Source organism: Mobula birostris, chromosome 32, assembly GCF_030028105.1.
Source record: "Mobula birostris isolate sMobBir1 chromosome 32, sMobBir1.hap1, whole genome shotgun sequence".
NCBI classification, from domain to species: domain Eukaryota; kingdom Metazoa; phylum Chordata; class Chondrichthyes; order Myliobatiformes; family Myliobatidae; genus Mobula; species Mobula birostris.
The window spans coordinates 18665144-18676602 of record NC_092401.1 but is presented as its reverse complement, the minus strand read 5'-3'; the positions used below and the strand labels follow the sequence as shown (position 1 = coordinate 18676602).

Sequence of the window (11459 nt, the reverse complement as noted above, 5' to 3'; positions counted from 1 at the left end):
AAAAGCTAACGATGGAACAAAGCATGACATAATTGCAAAAAAAAAGCACAATCAGAGTCAAGTTGATGGTAGTCCAGGGGCTGGTTTGCCATGTTTCATTGCTGATGGAAGATCAGGGCTGCGGAGGTCAGTTCAAAATCTTGCTGGTTGCAGGAAAGAAGCGGTGTTGGTGATGGGGTTAGAGCAACTGGATCCAGCTGTCAGATATTGAGGTGCAAGTTTAAGGATGTGGACAAACATATTGTACCTTATAACTAAGAGTGCTGCTTTTACACTTGAAGTGCAGTATCTCTGTTTGTCTGTTGTAGTTACTTTTCCATATGTAAGCTGACTTCCAATGTTTTATTATACTCAGTACGCCTTAATTTGACAGATGGAACTAGCCCTCGCTGTTAGCACCTGGTCCTCATTTTTGTATGTTAAGGATGAACTTTCATCCTCACAATTCACCTTGTTGTGGACTTTACTGTCTATGAACACTGTACTTCCTCTGGAACTGTAACCCCAACACGATGTTCTGCATTCTGCAGTCGTGCTTCCCTTGTATCACATCAGTGTACTTAACGTTTTGAAGTAATCTGTCTGGATGGCCTGCAAAACTAAGTTTTCACTATACATGTGACAATAATAAACCAATATAAACAGTGGTGTGCAGAAGAGCGTCTCTAATTGCACAACGCTTTGAACCTTGAAGTGGATGGGCTACAGCAGAAGAACATGAACATACACTCAGTGGCCACTTTATTAGTTACAGGAGTGTACATCTGCTCAATCTCAGTCCTTCAGTTCACCACATGAGCAGATCTGGTCCACCTTCTCCTTGAACTTGCTGGCATTAGATGACACCACACATCACTTGGCACAAGAAACCTGAAATGGCATGATGGCACAGTGGGTAATTTTGCAGAGTGTTGTTTGAGCAATGTAACCATAGGAATAACGTTTGCCAGCTGTCACTGCTCGAGAGGTGTCAAGGTTCCTTTCCCTATTGTTAACCATCCTCCTCTTAATAAGCAGCGATTTATTAAAATAAATCTTTTCCAGCAATTTTGAGTGCACCTCTGCCTGTTGGTGGGCACTGTCACCATGGTAATCAGAACTACTTCAATTGTATGTTTTAAATCCCACTAAAATTAATACAGGTGGATGAGATTGCCAGCAGAATCATATCACTGATTGTCACCTTTATGTAAGCATTCTGTGGGGGCTGTTACCATGACAACATCCCCTTTAAAGGACGTTACGATGGCAGGCTCAGAGTGTTGTGGTGGCCTATCATTGGTGATTGAATAACTCAACCTGAACAGAATTATTTTGATTTATGCTGGTTTGATTTAAGGATTTATTTCTGTACAGGTTTAAAAGGATATGGTGATTATTTTACAGCACAAGCAATCCAGAGGCCCTGAATTGATTAACCAATCTCATGGATCAAAATCCCATCATTGGGAGTTTAAATTCAGTTAATAAAATAAAATTACAATTAATAACTATTTCTAATAATGGGAACATGATATTACAGGACTGTTTTTCAAAAGACTTCATTCAATCTGAGATAATTTCTGCCTTCTTGAAATGCCCATATCCTGAATATGAAACAAATTAACACAATTTATCTGCCCTTTGATTGTTACTGAAAATAATTTTCTATGTTTACATTAAGTTTTGTATAAGCCCATCTAGAAGTTAGGTGATGAAAATAAAATAAAACTTTTGTGATACATGGACATTTGTTGAGTTTTCCATTGGTATTGGCCTACAGGGGAGTCAGGCATTATAGGAAACAGGCAAGAGAGAGGGGAAGAGGGCCACTATGATTATATTGAATGGTGGCACAGGCCCAACGCAGCAAATGGCCAGTTCTTATGTTGCTATGAAACTGGTTTCTGGCTTCATCTGCATTCTGATTCCTATAAAACTGGGAAGTTGGCCAAAGCTGGCTAGCTCCCTCGTGATGACTTGTAGGCTGGACAATCATCAACTCCTGACAGTATTTACAAAACTGAATAGGTCACCAAACTATTTGAATTAAAGCGCCTACCAGTCATCTCCACTTCCCCTTACAACACAGAGGCGTGCCATTTCAGTCCATCAGGTCTATGTGGCTCACAGAGCAATCAAATCCTCACATTAATATTTGCTATAATCGATTCTCCCCAAAATCTCATCAACTTCACATAAATTCTACCACTCTCGTACACACTGGAAGCAATGTGCAGTAAGTCAATTAACCCATCATCCCCTACATCCTTGGAACATGGAAGAAAACAGTGTTTGTGTGTGTGCACTTTATAGGAACCCATTGACCATAGTTGCTTAGCACAGAAGTAGTTTGTTAAGCTATCCATAACACAGAGTAGCAGAGCTCAGCCATTCTGCCCATCAAGTCTGCTCAACCATTTCATCATGGCTGATTTATTATCCCGCTCAACGTCATTCTCCTTCCTTCTTCCCATAACCTTTGACACCCTTACCAATCAAGAACCTACCAACCTCCATGTTCATGCCAGCTGTCAAGCTAATTCCATTTCTTATTCTCCCCATTTCCTATAAATTCTCTCTAGATCCGACCACTCATCTACATCCTTGGGACCAATTCACGCAGATACCTTTGGAAGGAGTCAGGAGCACTTGGGATAAACTCTCACACAGTCACCGGGAGAAAGTGCATGCTCCATACAGAAAATATTTCCTCACTTTGCTTCCTCTCAGTGAAGACTGCAATGTTTTCATGTATCTGGTGAAGTGTTGACTGTACAGTGGCTATTCATAAAGAAGCAAATCAAGGGTGACCTTCACACCACTCTAAACTACAACCACAATGCTTAGGCTCATCTTTGCAATTGAAAGTGTCGGACTTTTGCCCTTTACCTACACTGTAGGCCGGAATTGACACAGACAAATGTGCACAGATACAAATGTGACTATCAGTGAGAGAGCTGGTCCAATTCTTCCTGCAGTTCTGAATCTTTGCTTTGCTGTTATTGAGTGAAAAGAAGTTTTCGGATGACTCTGCCATAGTTGGATGCATCAGCAAGGGAGATGAGGCTGAGTACAGGGCTACGGTAAGAAACTTGGTCACATGGTGTGAGCAGAATTATCTGCAGCTTAATGTGAAAAAGACTAAGGAGCTGGTGGTAGACCTGAGGAGAGCTAAGGTACCGGTGACCCCTGTTTCCATCCAGGGGGTCAGTGTGGACATGGTGGAGGATTACAAATACCTGGGGATACGAATTGACAATAAACTGGACTGGTCAAAGAACACTGAGGCTGTCTACAAGAAGGGTCAGAGTCGTCTCTATTTCCTGAGGAGACTGAGGTCCTTTAGCATCTGCCGGACGATGCTGAGGATGTTCTACGAGTCTGTGGTGGCCAGTGCTATCATATTTGCTGTTGTGTGCTGGGGCAGCAGGCTGAGGGTAGCAGACACCAACAGAATCAACAAACTCATTTGTAAGGCCAGTGATGTTGTGGGGATGGAACTGGACTCTCTGATGGTGGTGTCTGAAAAGAGGATGCTGTCTAAGTTGCATGCCATCTTGGTCAATGTCTCCCATCCACTACATAATGGACTGGTTGGGCACAGGAGTACATTCAGCCAGAGACTCATTTCACCGAGATGCAACACAGAGCATCATAGGAGGTCATTCCAGCCTGTGGCCATCAAACTTTACAACTCCTCCCTTGGAGGGTCAGACACCCTGAGCCAATAGGCTGGTCCTGGACTTATTTCATAATTTACTGGCATAATTTACGTATTACTATTTAACTATTTGTGGTTCTATTACTATTTATTATTTATGGTGCAACTGTAACGAAAACCAATTTCCCCCAGGATCAATAAAGTATGAGTATGACTATGACTTATCTATGGAGAGGATAAATGGTTAATGTTTTGGGCCAAAACCCTTCATCAGGACGGGAAAGGAAGGGGCAGAATAAGATAGGAGAAGGAGAGGAGTATAAGCAGACAGTTGAGAGGTGAGACCAGGTGAGGGGGATGTGGGTGGATTGGGGAGGGGGAGATGAAGTAAGAAGCTGGGATGGGGCAGGTGGCAAAGGTAAAGGACTGAAGAGGGAGGAATCAGATCGGACAGTGGACCATGGGAGAAAGGCAGGTGGAGGAATAGCAGGTAGCAAGTGAAAAGAAGAGAAGAGGTGAGAAGGGAGTCAGAATGGGGAATGGTAAGGAGAGAAGAGGGGGAGAAATTACCCAAAGTTAGAGAAATCAATATTCATGCTGTCAGATTGGAGGCTACACAGACAGAATATGAGGTTTAGCTCCCCCAACCTGAGAGCGTCCTCACTGTGGCAGCAGAGGAGGCCATGGAACAGTAAGTCAGAATGGGAATGAGGATTGGGATTTAACTGGTTAGTCACTGTGAAGTCCAATCTGTTGTGAATGGAGCAGATCGACAAAGTGGTCCCCCAGTCTAAGTTGGACCTCCCTAATGCAGTTGATGCTGCACCAGGAATACTGTTTTTATGCTGTTTCTATGCTGTATGCCTATGACTCAATGACGAAAGGACCTGAGGACAGGTACGTAGAAAGGAAAGGGTTAAAGGGATGTGGGTCATATGCATACAAATGGGACCAGTTTAAATGATTTCTTGGTCACCATAGACCAGTTGGACTGATGGCCCCTTTCCGCACTGTTTTACTCCCAGACCCAGCAGCCCATATAAAGTGTTCCAGCTGAAAGCCCAAATCTGTTTTCCACTGAGCAAAGGAGGATAACGTTGGACATGTTTGACGTATATAGAGTTATGAGAGGTATTCGGTGGACAGCCCGCAGGAATTCTTCCTCAAATCGGAGATAAATAAGAGGACAGAGATTTTCAAAGATTTGAAGCACATTTATTATCAAAGTATGTCTGCAGTGTAAGACCCTGAGATTTGTCTTCCTACAGACAGTCATGAAACATAGAAAACCATGGAACCCATTCAAAGAAAAACTAAGGGGAAAAAGGGAGTTAGACTGGGCTTGTAGACACTGGAATTTGGAAGGATGAGAGGGGATCTGATTGAAACATATAAGATTATTAAGAGATTGGACACGCTAGAGGCAGGAAACATATTCCCGATTTTGGGGGAGTCCAGAACCAGAGGCCACAGTTTGAGAATAAGGGGTAGGCCATTTAGAACGGAGCTGAGCTAAAAATTTTTCACCCAGAGAGTTGTGGATCCATGGAATGCTCTGCCTCAGAAGGCAGTGGAGACCAATTCTCTGGATGCTTTCAAGAAAGAGTTAGATAGAGCTCTTACTGATAGCTGAACCAAGGGATATGGGGAGAAGGCAGGAACAGGATACTGATTCTGGATGATCAGCCATGATCACAGTGAATGGCGGTGCTGCACCTATTGTCTATTATCTATAGAGGGGATCTTTTCCATGCAGTAAGTCCTGTGTATTTGGGATAGGCGGGCTGCGAGAGTGATGGAAAATAGAGACATTGACAGCATTTAAGATGTGTTTAAATGAGCACATGAAATGCCAAAGCATGGTAGGCTATGCTACAAATGCTGGAAATTGGGATTAATGCTGATGGGTGCCCATTGCTTGTTATGGATATTGTCAACTGCATAGTCTGCCTCCACGCTGTGTTACTCTGTAACCTAAGAAAAGTAAAGGTTTCGAAAAACAGATCCTGAAAGCATGTACCAACATCTACCCCACTGCTATATGACAAGTGAACGGCTCCCTAGTATGATAAGACAGACTCTTGACCTCACAGTCTACTCGTTATGTTCTTTCACCTTACTGTTTAGTCATAGTCATAGTCATACTTTATTGATCCCGAGGGAAATTGGTTTTCATTACAGTTGCACCATAAATAATAAATAGTAATAAAACCATAATAGTTAAATAGTAATATGTAAATATGTAAATTGTGCCAAGAAATAAGTCTAGGACCAGCCTATTGGCTCAGGGTGTCTGACCCTCCAAGGGAGGAGTTGTAAAGTTTGATGGCCACGGGCAGGAATGACTTCCTATGATGCTCTGTGTTGCATCTCGGTGGAATGAGTCTCTGGCTGAATGTACTCCTGTGCCCAACCAGTCCATTATGTAGTGGATGGGAGACATTGTCCAAGATGGCCTGCAACTTGGACAGCATCCTCTTTTCAGACACCACCATCAGAGAGTCCAGTTCCATCCCCACAACATCACTGGCCTTACGAATGAGTTTGTTGATTCTGTTGGTGTCTGCTACCCTCAGCCTGCTGCCCCAGCACACAACAGCACACAACTTCACTTCTCCAGTGCGTTCAACACCATCTGCCCTGCTCTGCTGGGGGAGAAGCTGACAGCGATGCAGGTGGATGCTTTCCTGATGTTATGGATTCTTGATTACCTGACTGGCAGATCACAGTACATGTGCTTGCAACACTGTGTGTCTGACAGAGTGATCAGCAGCACTGGGGCTCCACAGGGGACTGCCTTGTCTCCCTTTCTCTTCACCATTTACACCTTGGACTTCAACTACTGCACAGAGTCTTGTCATCTTCAGAAGTTTTCGGATGACTCTGCCATAGTTGGATGCATCAACAAGGGAGATGAGGCTGAGTACAGGGCTACCGTAGGAAACTTTGTCACATGGTGTGAGCAGAACTATCTGCAGCTTAATGTGAAAAAGACTAAGGAGCTGGTGGTAGACCTGAGGAGAGCTAAGGTACCGGTGACCCCTGTTTCCATCCAGGGGGTCAGTGTGGACATGGTGGAGGATTACAAATACCTGGGGATACGAATTGACAGTAAACTGGACTGGTCAAAGAACACTGAGGCTGTCTACAAGAAGGGTCAGAGCTGTCTCTATTTCCTGAGGAGACTGAGATCCTTTAACATCTGCCGGATGATGCTGAGGGTGTTCTATGAGTCTGTGGTGGCCAGTGCTATCATGTTTGCTGTTCTGCACTTTATCTGTCGCTGCTCACTCTGTTATTATTTCACCTCGTTCTCCCTCAATGCACTGTGTGAAAATCTGATGTGTCTGAATAGTATGCAGGACATGCCTTTCCATGTAAAACAATAACAAAACAACTCCTGTGTTCCCAGGGTTGGGCAATCAAGAACAAGGGAGCACAGGTTTAAGGTGAAAGAGGAGAGATGTAGTAGGAGCATGAGGGTTAAGTTTTTCAAGGGTGGGGAGGGATGGATCATATGTGGAATAAACTACCAGATTAAATGGTAGAGGTAGATATTTTTAAAACATTTTAAAGGCATTTGGAAAGGTACATGATTAGGAGGGATATGGAGCAGATGGGGACAAATGGGACTGTCTTAGATCAGAATCTGGTTTAATATTACCGGCATATGTCATGAAATGTAGGAATCGTGGTCGACGTGACCAGTTGCGCTAAAGAGATTGTTTCTGTTCTGCATGACTACCTGATTGGCTGATCGATTATAGATGTTGGCCGGACTCCAGCAACTGCAGTAGTAACTGCCGGTCATTCCTTTGTTTACGCTAGTTTTTCGTCCCGTCAGTGATCTTAAATTGTCGCCTGCCACTGTCTCCCCTTTGCAAAATTTATCGTCCTCCGTCCTGGCAACCTGCCCGATGCTGAGGCCCGGAGGGTCTAATTAAAAAGGCACAGATTGTTTTCAATGTTTTGTGGTGAGTGTTAATCCGGCTCACCTGTTGGTTCTCGATGCGTCGATTCCAGACTCGTTAATGATGCAGCCCATCACACCCAGTGAACCAGACAGTTCAAACCACAAATACATTCCCCTTGTCTGGATTTAACTGGGGAACGAGAGTGTGAGAGAGAAAACAAAACGAGATTATGCACAATTATAGACGGAGAGATAAGCATCATATTGTGGACTCCGGCCTAAGAAATATTTGGTGTGGTAGGTGAGGTCCAGACACCAGCTGCGATAGATCAGGTATGAGACAGGATTCAAGGCGAGTTGATAGACTCAGCCCTCCGCAGGTTGCGTGAGGGCAGGTCAGGAGTCCTTCAAACTGAGCCATGGTGTGTTTATGCTGTCCGCTCACTGAGGTGAACAGAACTAAGCGCGCAGGGCTCCCAGACACATCCTCCAAACAACAGCCAATTTGATTTTAAGCAACTCTAAAGAACTAACAAAGCTATATTTTTATATATTCAGGAGACGTATTGTGGGCGGGGCTCAACGAGAAGTTACTGTAATTTCCACGAGTTCCCGCTAGTAAAAGCGCTCCAAGTTGCAGATTGGTAACTAACTGGTCGTCCCAAAATTTGGCCCGCTGAGTGGAGTCCATCTGACAACTGCCGACGATCTACAATTCGGCTCCCTGCCATATTCAGCATCTCCCTGCCTTCACACTACAGTCCAAAGGAAGGAAAGCTCCCGTGTCTTAAAGATCATGTAACTGTTACTTTAAATCATAGGAGAATTTAGTTTAAGACCCAATTGTTGAAATCCAGAAGAAAAAGACCAGAATTCAGTTTGCAAAAATGGAAGTTTTATTTGCTCTGATACTTAAGTTTGTGTATTGTAGTTTGAAGGGGTTTTTTTTTGGAGTTTCTTATTCGTTTTGAACTGCAAGAAGATTTTTTTTTTGGAAATCCATGGGCTGTTGAAGGAAAAGCCACTCACCGGGACAGCCATAACTATTAAATTGAGAAGAAATTTCTTCACCCAGAGGGTGGGGAATCCGATTTATTATCACTGAGATGCAGTATGCACCGAAATTTGTCGTTTTGCAGCAGCAGTTTAATGCAATACACACAGCATACTGCAAATTATAATAAAATATACAGAATATACACAATTAAATAGAGCAAAAATAGTGGGGAGGGTGGGGTTTGTTAGTTCATTGTCCATTGAGAAATCAGATGACAGGGGGGAAGAAGCTGTTCTTAAAACGTTGAGCCTGGGTCTACAGGCTCTTGTTCCTGTGCCCATCTGATGGTAGTAATGAGAGGGTGGTGAGGGTCTTTAGTGATGAATGCCACCATTTTGGAATTCATTGCTAAAGAGTTCTGTGGAGGCCAAAAAATTTAGCAGGTCGGGCAGCATCTCTGGAAGGAAATGGACAGCTGACATTTCAGGGTCATGACCTTCCCGTGGACAGCTTTGAAACAGCTTCTACAAAGGAGCGGTTGGAAACAGCCAGCAGTACAAAGCATCCAGGACACGTTCAAGAGGCGATGCCTCAAATAAAGACACGGCACACTCCATTAAGGACCCTCATCACGCTGGATACGCCCTCTTCTCCTCAAAGGAGGACACACACTCAAAGTTTCAGGAACAGCTTCCTCCCCTCTATTAATATATTTCTGAATGGACAAGGTACCCAAGAACAGTATTTTTCCACTCTCTTTGCTCTACTTATTCAATTTTATGTACATATATTTCTTATTGTAATTTAATTTTTATTATTATGCATTGAAATGTACAGCTGACACAAAACAACGTATTTCATGCCATTTCGCAGTGATATTAACCTGATTCTGATTCATTAAACCCTGAGGAGTTGGAATTTGTGTAACGGCCTTTGAACTGTTCTGTCATTAAATGAATATAAAGGGAAGATTTGTATTATAGACATGTAAGGTTAATTTTATAAATGTAGTGAGCGCCATAACATATGCCATGCACTATAGAAAAGTGTCTTGTACCATTAATGGCAATATACGAATGTGATGAATTGTATTTAGAAAGAAAGGATTAGGTTTATTTATTACATGTACATTGAAAGCATATGGTGAAATTGCATCAAATTAAATCAACTAGGATTATGCTTGGCAGGGTACAAATGTCGCCATTCTTCTGGCACCAACTAGGCATGCCCACAACTCACCAACCCTAACCTCTGTGGAATGTAGGAAGAACATTACTGTATATCTCCACCAATCTCCCATTGCACCTATTTACTGAACACCTCCCTCCCACTCCTATACATATTTACTGGACCCCTCCCCTAATTAGTCATTTACTGATAGTCAGTCGATTTCTGCGTGTGGTTCCAACACATTCCCTGTGGGAGAGCCCAAGGATCTTGGGTGCATGCACAACCAGGAATCTCGTCACTTCCTGCCACTCTGACGATTGGCGTCCCAAATTGCCAGATTCAAAGTGCCGGACAGGTAGTGGTAATAAAGAGTTGAGAATTCAACAAGAGTGTGCACCACGCAGAACAGCCGAGGGAGGGCTTGGAGCAAGAAAAATAATTCTTAAAAACAAAAATTAACTAAGTTGACTAGCTGGCTGAGTCACAAGGTTATAGTTATAATTCTGCAAAACAACCTTCATAATGTAGCTACAGTCAAAGTATCGAGATCTTCTTATCCAAAGAAGATAAATACCCTCATTATACTGAAAGAAAATCTATAGAACACCCACAAGTAAAATCTATTTATTACAGACTCATAATTCAATTTTAATCATATGCACACCTTGTGAAACAATAACATATTTAGTTAATTAATCTCCTCCCAGCCTCATTTTATAGGTTTTTTTCACATGCTGGGAGGGTGTTATTGGTCAAGTGCGATTATTAGTATCCTGAAAAATCAATAAAGTTCTCACTAGCTGCTAATCAGTTGCTGTGGCTTTGTGTACACAGGAGGGAAATTGGCAGAAACTAGCTAACAATCCTTCATTTTCCATCAGATATCCTATCACAGCAGGATTTCTGCTTGTTGCTATGGTCATGACTGATTGGCCAATCAATAAGGATGTTGCTAGTTCATTGGCTTGTTGCCCTGGCGGAAATTATATGCAAAACCTCTCTGCATTCATCTCTAAAGTTATGCAGTTTTGATGTCAGTCTTGCTTATAGCATACTGTCACTTCATTTGTCTGCAGAATGATTATAGTAATCTTAATGAAGGTCATCAGACACAGTGGAGAAATAGGCCTTTTGGGCCATTGGGTCTCCTCCACGACTGCAATACTCACAGTAGCAGTGGCTAGCTGTACCAACATTAATAATTGACCTGTAACTGGTTCAAAATCCTATTTAACTATTCTATGTGGAGAGAACCATCAATATGATCATCATTTATTTGTATGGTATCATACTCAAGCAAACAATAAAAATACTGTTGCCATCCTTACCTGCTCACCCTGATTTCTCTTGCACTTGTATTCATTATGCAGTGTAATGATGACTGATATCACTGCTGAGTTCCCACTGTTATCCTTGCACTGTGAAATCCACAATCCAAAGTTCAACCAGTGATGTAAAATGATGATCACTTGACTTGGCATACAAACCAATTGTTTAGTGTATGAAATTTTGCAATTGGCTAGCCATACTCAGTGGCCACTTTGTTAGGTACCTCCTGTATCTAATAAAGTGGCCAGTGTGTGTATGTTTGTGGGCTTCTGCTGCTGTAGTCTATCTACTACAAGGTTTAACCTGCGCACTCAGACGTGCTCTTCTGTACACCATTGTTATAACGCATGGTTATTTGAGTCACTGTCACTTTCCCATCAGATTGACCTCTCTCACTGACAAAGTGT

General features: G+C 42.7%; 1 long non-coding RNA gene across 1 annotated transcript; it reads right to left on the bottom strand.

The window, feature by feature from the left end:
• Nucleotides 1–742: 742 nt before the first annotated feature.
• Nucleotides 743–11087, bottom strand: LOC140191302 (uncharacterized). Its single transcript, XR_011883812.1, has 3 exons — nt 11052–11087; nt 7639–7746; nt 743–870 (listed from the first exon to the last, which is right to left on the bottom strand). It is a non-coding gene; the product is annotated as an uncharacterized lncRNA (long non-coding RNA).
• Nucleotides 11088–11459: the final 372 nt, after the last annotated feature.